Source organism: Bufo gargarizans, chromosome 1, assembly GCF_014858855.1.
Source record: "Bufo gargarizans isolate SCDJY-AF-19 chromosome 1, ASM1485885v1, whole genome shotgun sequence".
In the NCBI taxonomy this organism is placed as follows: domain Eukaryota; kingdom Metazoa; phylum Chordata; class Amphibia; order Anura; family Bufonidae; genus Bufo; species Bufo gargarizans.
The window spans coordinates 52,578,513-52,589,621 of record NC_058080.1 but is presented as its reverse complement, the minus strand read 5'-3'; the positions used below and the strand labels follow the sequence as shown (position 1 = coordinate 52,589,621).

Genomic DNA, 11,109 nt, shown 5'->3' with positions numbered 1-11,109 from the left:
CTTACAGACTGGGCCGAATACCTGTCTTCTATAGATATATGGACCTATAACGAGAGGGGAGATCTCCTCGTCTTACTACGGTGCAGGAGCAGAGTAATGTGATAGATAGATAGATAATAGATAGATAGATAGGAGATAGATAGATAGATAGATAGATAGATAGATAGATAGATAGATAGATAATAGATAGATAGATAGATAGGAGATAGATAGATAGATAGATAGGAGATAGATAGATAGATAGATAGATAGATAGATAGATATTAGATAGATAGATAGATATTAGATAGATAGGAGATAGATAGATAGGAGATAGATAGATAGATAGGAGATAGATAGATAGATAGATAGATAGATAGATAGATAGATAGGAGATAGATAGATAGATAGATAGATAGATAGATAGATAGATAGATGATAGATAGATAGATAGATAATAGATAGATAGATGATAGATAGAGATAGATGGAAGGTATATAGATATGATATAGATAGATATTAAACAGATAGCAGATGGGGTGAGGATTAGGTCATTATTATCCCATCCCTGGTTTATATTGCACCCATTACTATTACAGACCTCCCCGGACAGGCAGGGGTTACTGAGTGTAGCAGAGCTGACCGGGACATACTGATACAGACAGAAGATGCTGGGAGTTGTGGTCATTGCTCGGTGGGAGGAGAGGCTGAGCGGCTGGCGCCCCGCGGGGCAGGTCCGGGAGATGCGTGCCGCACACTGACTGCTCCCCCTCCTCCTCCTCTCCAGCCCGAGCTATTCCTGACACACAGAGCGATGAGGGGGCGGCCAGGGGAGCCGCTGCTGCCAGTGCAGGACACGTAGAGCCGGGCATCTCCCCATGTGCACCCCGGACTGCAGCCGTGAAGATGCCAGCTAGAAGCCCCCGGACAGAGAGGTGAGTGCCGGGCTGTGCTGCACTGCAGCTCTGCGCAGATGATGTCATCCCCAGCAACCAGCAGCACAGAGGAGCTGACTCACTGCCAGTGCTGGGTATTACATGGGCTTAGTCACTGCCAGTGCTGGGTATTACATGGGCTTAGTCACTGCCAGTGCTGGGTATTACATGGGCTTAGTCACTGGCAGTGCTGTGTATTACATGGGTTTAGTCACTGCCAGTGCTGTGTATTACATGGGCTTAGTCACTGGCAGTGCTGTGTATTACATGGGCTTAGTCACTGGCATTGCTGTGTATTACATGGGCTTAGTCACTGGCAGTGCTGTGTATTACATGGGCTTAGTCACTGCCAGTGCTATGTATTACATGGGCTTAGTCACTGGCAGTGCTGTGTATTACATGGGCTTAGTCACTGGCATTGCTGTGTATTACATGGGCTTAGTCACTGCCAGTGCTGTGTATTACATGGGCTTAGTCACTGCCAGTGCTGTGTATTACATGGGCTTAGTCACTGGCAGTGCTGTGTATTACATGGGTTTAGTCACTGCCAGTGCTGTGTATTACATGGGCTTAGTCACTGGCAGTGCTGTGTATTACATGGGCTTAGTCACTGGCATTGCTGTGTATTACATGGGCTTAGTCACTGGCAGTGCTGTGTATTACATGGGCTTAGTCACTGCCAGTGCTATGTATTACATGGGCTTAGTCACTGGCAGTGCTGTGTATTACATGGGCTTAGTCACTGGCATTGCTGTGTATTACATGGGCTTAGTCACTGCCAGTGCTGTGTATTACATGGGCTTAGTCACTGCCAGTGCTGGGTATTACATGGGCTTAGTCACTGCCAGTGCTGTGTATTACATGGGCTTAGTCACTGGCACTGCTGTGTATTACATGGGCTTAGTCACTGCCAGTGCTGTGTATTACATGGGCTTAGTCAATGCCAGTGCTGTGTATTACATGGGCTTAGTCACTGCCAGTGCTGGGTATTACATGGGCTTAGTCACTGGCATTGCTGTGTATTACATGGGCTTAGTCACTGGCACTGCTGTGTATTACATGGGCTTAGTCACTGCCAGTGCTGTGTATTACATGGGCTTAGTCACTGGCCCTGCTGTGTATTGCATGGGCTTTGTCACTGGCGCTGCTGTGTATTACATGGCTTAGTCAATGCCAGTGCTGGGTATTACATGGGCTTAGTCACTGTCACTGCTGTGTATTACATGGGCTTAGTCACTGGCATTGCTGTGTATTACATGGGCTTAGTCACTGGCACTGCTGTGTATTACATGGGCTTAGTCACTGGCCCTGCTGTGTATTGCATGGGCTTAGTCACTGGCATTGCTGTGTATTACATGGGCTTAGTCACTGGCACTGCTGTGTATTACATGTGCTTAGTCACTGCCAGTGCTGTGTATTACATGGGCTTAGTCACTGGCCCTGCTGTGTATTGCATGGGCTTTGTCACTGGCGCTGCTGTGTATTACATGGCTTAGTCAATGCCAGTGCTGGGTATTACATGGGCTTAGTCACTGTCACTGCTGTGTATTACATGGGCTTAGTCACTGGCATTGCTGTGTATTACATGGGCTTAGTCACTGGCACTGCTGTGTATTACATGGGCTTAGTCACTGGCCCTGCTGTGTATTGCATGGGCTTAGTCACTGGCGCTGCTGTGTATTGCATGGGCTTAGTCACTGCCAGTGCTATGTATTACATGGGCTTAGTCACTGGCAGTGCTATGCATTACATGGGCTTAGTCACTGGCAGTGCTGTGTATTACATGGGCTTAGTCACTGGCAGTGCTGTGTATTACATGGGCTTAGTCACTGCCAGTGCTATGTATTACATGGGCTTAGTCACTGCCAGTGCTGTGTATTACATGGGCTTAGTCACTGGCAGTGCTGTGTATTGCATGGGCTTAGTCACTGGCGCTGCTGTGTATTGCATGGGCTTATTCACTGCCAGTGCTATGTATTACATGGGCTTAGTCACTGGCAGTGCTATGTATTACATGGGCTTAGTCACTGGCAGTGCTGTGTATTACATGGGCTTAGTCACTGGCAGTGTTGTGTATTACATGGGCTTAGTCACTGCCAGTGCTATGTATTACATGGGCTTAGTCACTGCCAGTGCTGTGTATTACATGGGCTTAGTCACTGGCATTGCTGTGTATTACATGGGCTTAGTCACTGGCAGTGCTGTGTATTACATGGGCTTAGTCACTGGCAGTGCTGTGTATTACATGGGCTTAGTCACTGGCGCTGCTGTGTATTGCATGGGCTTAGTCACTGCCAGTGCTGTGTATTACATGGGCTTAGTCACTGGCAGTGCTGTGTATTACATGGGCTTAGTCACTGGCAGTGCTGTGTATTACATGGGCTTAGTCACTGCCAGTGCTGGGTATTACATGGGCTTAGTCACTGCCAGTGCTGTGTATTACATGGGCTTAGTCACTGGCAGTGCTGTGTATTACATGGGCTTAGTCACTGCCAGTGCTATGTATTACATGGGCTTAGTCACTGCCAGTGCTGTGTATTACATGGGCTTAGTCACTGGCACTGCTGTGTATTACATGGGCTTAGTCACTGCCAGTGCTGTGTATTACATGGGCTTAGTCACTGGCAGTGCTGTGTATTACATGGGCTTAGTCACTGGCAGTGCTGTGTATTACATGGGCTTAGTCACTGGCAGTGCTGTGTATTACATGGGCTTAGTCACTGGCACTGCTGTGTATTACATGGGCTTAGTCACTGCCAGTGCTATGTATTACATGGGCTTAGTCACTGCCAGTGCTGTGTATTACATGGGCTTAGTCACTGCCAGTGCTGTGTATTACATGGGCTTAGTCACTGGCAGTGCTGTGTATTACATGGGCTTAGTCACTGGCACTGCTGTGTATTACATGGGCTTAGTCACTGCCAGAGCTGTTTAGTAAATGGGAAGATTCACTGGTTGTGCTGTGCGTAAGATGAGCTTACTCAGTGGTAGTGCCCTGGCATAGAGGGGCTTGATCACTGGCTGAGCTTAGGAATAGAGGGTTTAGTCACTGGCACTGCTATGTAGTAATTGACAGTCATGGGCACTGTTATGTAGTAACAGATATTAGTCACTGGCACTGCTATGTAGTAACTGACATTAGTCACTGGCACTGCTATGTAGTAACTGACAGTCATGGGCACTGCTGTGTAGTTACTTATATTAGTCTCTGGCACTGCTGTGTAGTAACAGATATTAGTCATTGGCACTGCTATGTATTAAGTGACATTAGTCACTGGCACTACTATGTAGTAACAGACATTAGTCACTGGCATTAGTATGTAGTAACTGACAGTCACGGGCACTGTTATGTAGTAACATATAATAGTCACTGGCACTGCTGTGTAGTAACTGACATTAGTCATTGTGGCTAGTATGTAGTAACTGACAGTCACTGGCACTGCTGTATAGTAACTTACATTAGTCACTGGCACTGCTGTGTAGTAACTGACATTAGTCACTGGCACTGGTATGTAGTAACTGACAGTTATGGGCACTGTTATGTAGTAACACATATTAGTCACTGGCACTACTATGTAGTAACTGACATTAGTCACTGGCACTATTATGTAATAACTGACAGTCACAGGCACTGTTATGTAGTAACAGATATTAGTCACTGGCACTACTATGTAGTAACTGACAGTCACGGTCATTGTTATGTAGTGACTGACATTATTCACTGGCACTGCTGTGTAGTAATTGACATTAGTCACTGGCACTGCTGTGTAGTAACTGACATTAGTCACTGGCACTGCTGTGTAGTAACTGACATTAGTCACTGGCACTGCTGTGTAGTAACTGACATTAGTCACTGGCACTGCTGTGTAGTAACTTACATTAGTCACTGGCACTGCTGTGTAGTAACTGACATTAGTTACTGGCACTGCTGTGTAGTAACTGACATTAGTCACTGGCACTGCTGTGTAGTAACTGACATTAGTCATTGGCACTGCTGTGTAGTAACTGACATGAGTCACTGGCACTGCTGTGTAGTAACTGACATGAGTCACTGGCACTGCTGTGTAGTAACTGACATTAGTCACTGGCACTGCTGTGTAGTAACTGACATTAGTCACTGGCACTGCTGTGTAGTAATTGACATTAGTCACTGGCACTGCTGTGTAGTAACTGACATTAGTCACTGGCACTGCTGTGTAGTAACTTACATTAGTCACTGGCACTGCTGTGTAGTAACTGACATTAGTCACTGGCACTGCTGTGTAGTAACTTACATTAGTCACTGGCACTGCTGTGTAGTAACTTACATTAGTCACTGGCACTGCTGTGTAGTAACTTACATTAGTCACTGGCACTGCTGTGTAGTAACTGACATTAGTCACTGGCACTGCTGTGTAGTAACTTACATTAGTCACTGGCACTGCTGTGTAGTAACTGACATTAGTTACTGGCACTGCTGTGTTGTAACTGACATTAGTCACTGGCACTGCTGTGTAGTAACTGACATGAGTCACTGGCACTGCTGTGTAGTAACTGACAGTCATGGTCATTGTTATGTAGTGACTGACATTATTCACTGGCACTGCTGTGTAGTAATTGACATTAGTCACTGGCACTGCTGTGTAGTAACTGACATTAGTCACTGGCACTGCTGTGTAGTAACTGACATGAGTCACTGGCACTGCTGTGTAGTAACTGACATGAGTCACTGGCACTGCTGTGTAGTAACTGACACGAGTCACTGGCACTGCTGTGTAGTAACAGGTATTAGTCCCCGGCCACGCTTTGCCTTTGGCCTGACTCTGTTCCTGCTAATGACTACATTACATTGAGATTTATCACAGTTATGTTCTAAAGCAGGAACAGATCAGATGATTAACCCCTTGGTGTTCAGGCTATTTTGCTCTTTAGTGACCAATACATTTTTTTTATTTTTTCATCATCGCTCGTTCCAAGAACTCTCACTTTTTTAGTTTTCCTTAGATGCAGCCGTATGAGGCCGTGATTTGCAGTAATTTTTATTAGCACCATTTTGGGTTACTCATTGATTAACCTTTATTAAACACCAGTACCGCCATCGATTTTTACTTTATTCTCTGCATCGGTATGATTACCTCAATACCAAATATTTCTACAGTCATTTTTACTACTAGGTTTTACTACAGGTGAAACGCGAAAAATTAGAATATCGGGCAAAAGTCCATTTATTTCAGTAATGCAACTTAAAAAGGAGTTGCATTAATGCAGCTTCAAATTAGAATATTGTGAAAAGGTTGAATATTCTAGGCTCAAAGTGTCGCACTCTAGTCAGATGATTAGTCCACACCCCCTGAGCAAAGGGGACCTGAGATTGAGACTTTGGGGTTTCATAAGCGGTAAGCCATAATCATCCAAATTATACCAAATAAAGGCTTGGAATATCTCGCTCTGCCTGTAATGAGTCTCATGTGTAAGTTTCACCTTTTAAGTTGCATTACTGAAATAAATGACCTTTGCACAATATTCTAATTTTTTGAGTTTCACCTGTACTTACACAAGAAAAACCCTTTAAAAAAAAAAGTTTTTACATCGCAGCATCCCAAGATCCATGACATTTTAATTTTGGAGCCGTGTGCAGACTTCACTTTTGCTGGAGGACTTGTAGTTTTAGGCATGCATAACAGTTTTTGATTACTTTTTATTCAGTTTTTTTGTGGCAAATAAAAAAAAACTGCAATTTTGGCTTTTAGTTCCACATGAGGGATAAATTACATGATTGTATAATGCGGCTCATTACGGATGTGGCGATACCAAATATGTGGAAGGCATTTTATTTTTGCAACTTTTTTCATTGAAAGCATTCTTTCAATAGAAAAAGGTGTATTTTTTAACTGAGGTTTCATTTAATTTAACTTTTATTTTACAATTTATTAGTCCCACATGGGGGGATTTTGACAGGCAATCCCCCGATCACTTCTATAATACACTGTTCTACTTATGCAGTACAGTGTACTATCTACTGTCAGTATAGTGTTAGGCTGTGCCTCTGGCATATACCGAGGGAAGCCTTCATTAGGCTCCCGGCTGCTATACTAAGGCTACTTTCACACTGGCGTTTCTACGTATTTTCCGCTATTGAGACCCATCATAGGCTCTCAATAGCTTCAGTTTTGTCCCCATTCATTGTCAATAGGGACAAAACTGAACTGAATGAAACGGAGTGCACCAGAATGCCTTGCATTCCATTTGGTTGTGCTCCCATCACGGACAGAATAACGCTGCAAGCAGTGTTTTTCTGTCCGCGATGTGGTGCGGAGCAAGACGGATCCGTCCTGACACACAATGTAAGTCAATGGGGACGGATCCAATTTCTCTGACACAATAGAAAACGGATCAGTCTCCCATTGACTTTCAATGGTGTTCCTGACGGATCTGTAAAGGCTATATAAGACATGATACAACTAGATCCGTCCGTGACGGGTGCGTGCGGTTGTATTATTGTAACGGAAGCGTTTTTGCAGATCCATGACGGATCCGCAAAAAACGCTAGTGTGAAAGTAGCCTAAGACATTGGCACCCCACAATCTCATTCGAAAAGGCGCCGATGCTTGACAGAGGGATGCTTGTCTAATGCTTAGATTAGGTTGCCATGAAAGGCGGCGACCTAACCGAAGGCCCCTTACTAACCTCTGTAAAAAAGGTGTATTGGCAGTCACTAATGGGTTAAGGGGGTTGTCCCATGATTAGTGTAAACAATAAAAATCGTATATTACATGACCATCTCTTTCTAACTGACCCTGTACCTCACATGGACCCAGAGGTCTCTCCAATTCATTGCTCTTATTGCTCTGCTAAATTCTCTTCCAACTGGCAGTTCAGGGGGTGTCCTTTCTGCTGCAGCTATCTCCCTATCACAGCTTACATAGCACTTCCTCCATGTAAATGATGCAGGCACAGATAGCACTTCCTCCATGTAAATGATGCAGATACAGATACTACTTCCTCTAAGTAAATGATGCTGGCACAGATAGTACTTCCTCTATGTAAATGATGCTGGCACAGATACTACTTCCTCTATGTAAATGATGCTGGCACAGATACTACTTCCTCTATGTAAATGATGCTGGCACAGATAGTACTTCCTCTATGTAAATGATGCTGGCACAGATACTACTTCCTCTATGTAAATGATGCTGGCACAGATAGTACTTCCTCTATGTAAATGATACTGGCACAGATAGTACTTCCTCTATGTAAATGATGCTGGCACAGATAGTACTTCCTCTATGTAAATGATACTGGCACAGATAGTACTTCCTCTATGTAAATGATGCTGGCACAGATACTACTTCCTCTATGTAAATGATGCTGGCACAGATAGTACTTCCTCTATGTAAATGATCCAGGCACAGATAGCACTTCCTTTATGTGAATGATGCAGGCTCAGATAATACTTCCTCTATGTAAATGATCCAGGCACAGATAGCACTTCCTTTATGTGAATGATGCAGGCTCAGATAGTACTTCCTCTATGTGAATGATACAGGCACAGATAGCACTTCCTTTATGTAAATGATGCAGGTTCAGATAGCACTTCCTCTATGTAAATGATGCAGGCACAGATAGTACTTCCTCTATGTAAATGATGCAGATACAGATACTACTTCCTCTATGTAAATGATGCAGGCTCAGATAGTACTTCCTCTATGTAAATGATGCAGGCACAGATACTACTTCCCCTATGTAAATGATACAGGCACAGATAGTACTTCCTCTATGTAAATGATGCAGACACAGATACTACTTCCTCTATGTAAATGATGCAGGCTCAGATAGCACTTCCTCTTTGTGAATGATGCAGGAACAGATAGTATGTCCTCTATGTAAATGATACAGGCACAGATAGCACTTCCTTTATGTAAATGATGCAGGCTCAGATAGCACTTCCTCTATGTAAATGATGCAGGCACAGATAGTACTTCCTCTATGTAAATGATGCAGATACAGATACTACTTCCTCTATGTAAATGATGCAGGCTCAGATAGTACTTCCTCTATGTAAATGATGCAGGCACAGATACTACTTCCCCTATGTAAATGATACAGGCACAGATAGTACTTCCTCTATGTAAATGATGCAGACACAGATACTACTTCCTCTATGTAAATGATGCAGGCTCAGATAGCACTTCCTCTTTGTGAATGATGCAGGAACAGATAGTATGTCCTCTATGTAAATGATGCAGGAACAGATAGCACTACCTCTATGTAAATGATGCAGGCACAGATACTACTTCCTCTATGTAAATGATGCAGGCACAGATAGCACTACCTCTATGTAAATGATGCAGGCTCAGATAGTACTTCCTCTATGTAAATGATGCAGGCACAGATACTACTTCCTCTATGTAAATCATGCAGGCACAGATAGCACTTCCTCTATGTAAATGATGCAGGCTCAGATAGCACTTCCTCTATGTAAATGATGCAGGCACAGATAGCACTTCCTTTATGTAAATGATGCAGGCACAGATAGCACTTCCTTTATGTAAATGATGCAGGCTCAGATAGTACTTCCTCTATGTAAATGATGCAGGCTCAGATAGCACTTCCTCTTTGTGAATGATGCAGGAACAGATAGTATGTCCTCTATGTAAATGATGCAGGAACAGATAGCAATTCCTCTATGTAAATGATGCAGGCACAGATACTACTTCCTCTATGTAAATGATGCAGGCACAGATAGTACTTCCTCTATGTAAATGATGCTGGCACAGATACTACTTCCTCTATGTAAATGATGCTGGCACAGATAGTACTTCCTCTATGTAAATGATGCTGGCACAGATAGTACTTCCTCTATGTAAATTATGCTGGCACAGATACTACTTCCTCTATGTAAATGATGCTGGCACAGATAGTACTTCCTCTATGTAAATGATACTGGCACAGATAGTACTTCCTCTATGTAAATGATGCTGGCACAGATAGTACTTCCTCTATGTAAATGATACTGGCACAGATAGTACTTCCTCTATGTAAATGATGCTGGCACAGATACTACTTCCTCTATGTAAATGATGCTGGCACAGATAGTACTTCCTCTATGTAAATGATCCAGGCACAGATAGCACTTCCTTTATGTGAATGATGCAGGCTCAGATAATACTTCCTCTATGTAAATGATCCAGGCACAGATAGCACTTCCTTTATGTGAATGATGCAGGCTCAGATAGTACTTCCTCTATGTGAATGATACAGGCACAGATAGCACTTCCTTTATGTAAATGATGCAGGCTCAGATAGCACTTCCTCTATGTAAATGATGCAGGGACAGATAGTACTTCCTCTATGTAAATGATGCAGATACAGATACTACTTCCTCTATGTAAATGATGCAGGCTCAGATAGTACTTCCTCTATGTAAATGATGCAGGCACAGATACTACTTCCCCTATGTAAATGATACAGGCACAGATAGTACTTCCTCTATGTAAATGATGCAGACACAGATACTACTTCCTCTATGTAAATGATGCAGGCTCAGATAGTACTTCCTCTATGTAAATGATGCAGGCACAGATACTACTTCCCCTATGTAAATGATACAGGCACAGATAGTACTTCCTCTATGTAAATGATGCAGACACAGATACTACTTCCTCTATGTAAATGATGCAGGCTCAGATAGCACTTCCTCTTTGTGAATGATGCAGGAACAGATAGTATGTCCTCTATGTAAATGATGCAGGAACAGATAGCACTACCTCTATGTAAATGATGCAGGCACAGATACTACTTCCTCTATGTAAATGATGCAGGCACAGATAGCACTACCTCTATGTAAATGATGCAGGCTCAGATAGTACTTCCTCTATGTAAATGATGCAGGCACAGATACTACTTCCTCTATGTAAATCATGCAGGCACAGATAGCACTTCCTCTATGTAAATGATGCAGGCTCAGATAGCACTTCCTCTATGTAAATGATGCAGGCACAGATAGCACTTCCTTTATGTAAATGATGCAGGCACAGATAGCACTTCCTTTATGTAAATGATGCAGGCTCAGATAGTACTTCCTCTATGTAAATGATGCAGGCTCAGATAGCACTTCCTCTTTGTGAATGATGCAGGAACAGATAGTATGTCCTCTATGTAAATGATGCAGGAACAGATAGCAATTCCTCTATGTAAATGATGCAGGCACAGATAC

The 11,109-nt window shown here is 43.2% G+C and overlaps 1 protein-coding gene across 1 annotated transcript in view; it reads left to right on the top strand.

Annotated features, from left to right (window-relative positions):
* The first annotated feature begins 806 nt into the window (after nucleotides 1–806).
* LZTS3 (leucine zipper tumor suppressor family member 3) overlaps nucleotides 807–11,109 on the top strand; it is a 98,420-nt gene continuing 88,117 nt past the window's right edge. The window contains exon 1 of the mRNA XM_044278746.1: nucleotides 807–914. The gene's annotated coding sequence lies outside the window, so the exon portion shown is untranslated. The remainder of the gene's footprint in view (nucleotides 915–11,109) is intronic.